Here is a 3,301-nt window from a genome sequence, read left to right on the forward strand (position 1 = left end):
AACCAACGTTTCGGCCGAATTGCAACGACTGTGTCGTGCCCTGAGGAAGGCCGTTTGCCCAGAAGAATTTTAATCACTATGACACCTGCCGCGAAAGCCTACCTTCTTATATCAACAAACCATACTACCTGTGAAACAACTCGCGAAGAAACTTCCTGGCAGATTAAAACTGTGTGCCGGACCGAGACTCGAACTCGGGACCTTTGCCTTTCGCGAGCAAGTATCTACCAACTGAGCTATCCAAGCACGACTCATGCCCCGTCCTCACAGCTTTACCTCAGCCAGTACCTCGTCTCCTACCTTCCCAACTTTACAGAAGCTCTCCTGGGAACCTTGCAGAACTAGCACTTCTGAAAGAAAGGATATTGCGGAGACATGGCTTAGCCACAGCCTGGGGGATGTTTCTAGAATGAATTTTTCACTCTACAGCGGAGTGTGCGCTGATATGAAACTTCCTGGCAGATTAAAACTGTGTGCCGGACCGAGACTCGAACTCGGGACCTTTGCCTTTCGCGGGCAAGTGCTCTACCAACTGAGCTATCCAAGCACGACTCACGCCCCGTCCTCACAGCTTTACTTCTGGCAGTACCTCGTCTCCTATCTTCCAAACTTTACAGAAGCTCTCCTGCGAACCCTGCAGAACTAGCACTCCTGAAAGAAAGGATATTGCGGAGACATGGCTTAGCCACAGCCTGGGGGATGTTTCTAGAATGAATTTTTCGCTCTACAGCGGAGTGTGCGCTGATATGAAACTTCCTGGCAGATTAAAACTGTGTGCCGGCACACAGTTTTAATCTGCCAGGAAGTTTCATATCACCGCACACTCCGCTGTAGAGTGAATATTTCATTCTAGAACTCGCGAAGAAAACTTGAATGGAAACTTGAATAAAACTTTATTTGTTGTTATACCTACCTTTGGCAGTATACACGCTAGTATTCATCCATTTAAAAGATCTTGCAGAGACCCTAAGAGAGATGTTTATGATCTCACGAAAGGGTTACAGAACAAAGGATGATAAACTTGAAATATTATGCGAACAGCGGAAACATTTCAGTGTAAATTAGCGTGTTTTTTTCTCGGTTCAATGCTTGCTAATAAATAATTCCAGACCATCTTTCCCCAGTTATTTAACAGTGATAAACATCTAAGTGGAGATTATTAATTAATTTTCTGATTACGGAATATATCATCACATCAGTTTTGGTTACACACTACCACTTTCACTTTAATTTGCAGGACAAATTGTTCACTTGTGTTGCATATCATCATATTCTTGCAATCTGGAGCCTCACCTCATGTGAGTCTGACAGTCTATGCGTTATGGAAGAGTGATAACCAAGCTGCTCGTTCTAACGGCTGTCAAACCTCTCAGTGAGTTCATCTATGATCAACTTTGTGCAATTCTTGTGATCATAGTGGCGAGTTGTTTTGCACTCAATACTTCTCATGCAACATAACTGACGCTTTCAGCAGTTTTCATTGTCGCCTATATGCTGTACGTGGAGTACTGGAATACTATCCCGAGAAAGACTTTATTCTGAATATTCTGTTCAGTCAAGTGCAGTCTTCAGCCGAATTGTATGATGGTTCTACTGCTCGTGTTGAAACTTTCGAGCCGGCCGCTGCGGCCGAGCGGTTCTAGGCGCTTCAGTTTGGAACCGCGCGACCGCTACGGCCGCAGGTTCGAATCCTGCCTCGGGCATGGATGTGTGTGATGTCCTTCGGTTAGTTAGGTTTAAGTTCTTCTAAGTTCTAGGGGACTGATGACCTCAGATGTTGACCGAGCGGGATGGCGCAGTGGTTAGACACTGGACTCTCATTCGGGAGGACGACGGTTCAATCCCGCGTCCGGCCATCCTGATTTAGGCTTTCCGTGATTTCCCTAAATCACTCCAGGCAAATGCCGGGATGGTTCCTCTGAAAGGGCACGGCCGACTTCCTTCCCAATCCTTCCCTAATCCGATGAGACCGATGACCACGCTGTCTGGTCTCCTTCCCCAAACCATCCATCCATCCACCTCAGATGTTAAGTCCCATAGTGCTCAGAGCCATTTGAACCATTTGAAACTTTCGAAGTCTTCATTATACAGGATGTTTCAAAAACACATTTAAAACTTTGGGAACAGCTTCCTAGCACCAAAATATGGAAAAAGTTCACATAAAAATGTTTCCATAAATCCTTCTTTTTCGAGTTATTAATGAACAGTGACGTTCGACGGCCTTCCTGGTACAACCCAACAACTTCACTTATCTATACACACGTTTGAATTATTATATCCCATACTGCGTTGTGTTGCCAAGGAGACGTGTTAACATTCGTCATTCGCCTATCTTCAACGTGTCCACTGTGTACATGTACAACAGCAGTGTGTTAATTGAAAGTGCTTTGTTCAAACATGGCAAAAATGGTACAAATGGCTCTGAGCACTATGGGACTCAACATCTTAGGTCATAAGTCCCCTAGAACTTAGAACTACTTAAACCTAACTAACCTAAGGACATCACACACACCCATGCCCGAGGCAGGATTCGAACCTGCTACCGTAGCAGCAGTCCCGCGGTTCCAGACTGCAGCGCCAGAACCGCTAGACCACCGCGGCCGGCTCAAACATGGCAGTATGTTCATTTCATGATCACTACATATGGCCGCACGAATGGTAATGGACTCGAGGCTGCGCGGCTGTATCAGATGTTGTTTCCAGACTGAAGATAGTCAAGTCATCGAACCTATGTATCGTCGCGTTGCCGAGCCAGGATCCTCAGCGCCACGGACTGTGGACCGAGGAAGACCATGTGTTGCTCACAAGGGAACTTCCCCATCGCACCCCTCTCATATTTTGTTATAAGTTGGCACAGTGGATAGGCCTTGAAAAACTGAACACAGATCAATCGAGAAAACAGGAAGAAGTTGTGTGGAACTATGAAAAAATAAGCAAAATATACAAACTGAGTAGTCCATGTCAAAGATAGGCAACATCAAGGATAATGAGAACTCAGGAGCACCGTGGTCCTGTGGTTAGCGTGAACAGCTGCGGATCGAGAGGTCCTTGGTTCAAGTCTTCCCTCGAGTGAAAAGTTTACATTCTTTATTTTCGCAAATTTATGATCTGTCCGTTCGTTCATTGACGTCTCTGTTCACTGTAATAAGTTTAGTGTCTGTGTTTTGCGACCACAAAGCAAAACCGTGCGATTAGTAGACGAAAGGACGTGCCTCTCCAATGGGAAATGAAACCATTTGATCGCAAGGTCGTAGGTCAACCGATTCCTCCACAGGAAAACATGTCTGATACATTCTATACG

General features: G+C 45.5%; 1 non-coding gene across 1 annotated transcript; it reads right to left on the reverse strand.

The window, feature by feature from the left end:
- Positions 1-473: 473 nt before the first annotated feature.
- Trnas-cga (transfer RNA serine (anticodon CGA)) lies at positions 474-548 on the reverse strand. The gene has a single exon. It is a non-coding gene; the product is annotated as a tRNA-Ser (tRNA).
- Positions 549-3,301: the final 2,753 nt, after the last annotated feature.

This window comes from Schistocerca cancellata, chromosome 3 (assembly GCF_023864275.1).
Source record: "Schistocerca cancellata isolate TAMUIC-IGC-003103 chromosome 3, iqSchCanc2.1, whole genome shotgun sequence".
Lineage (NCBI taxonomy): Eukaryota > Metazoa > Arthropoda > Insecta > Orthoptera > Acrididae > Schistocerca > Schistocerca cancellata.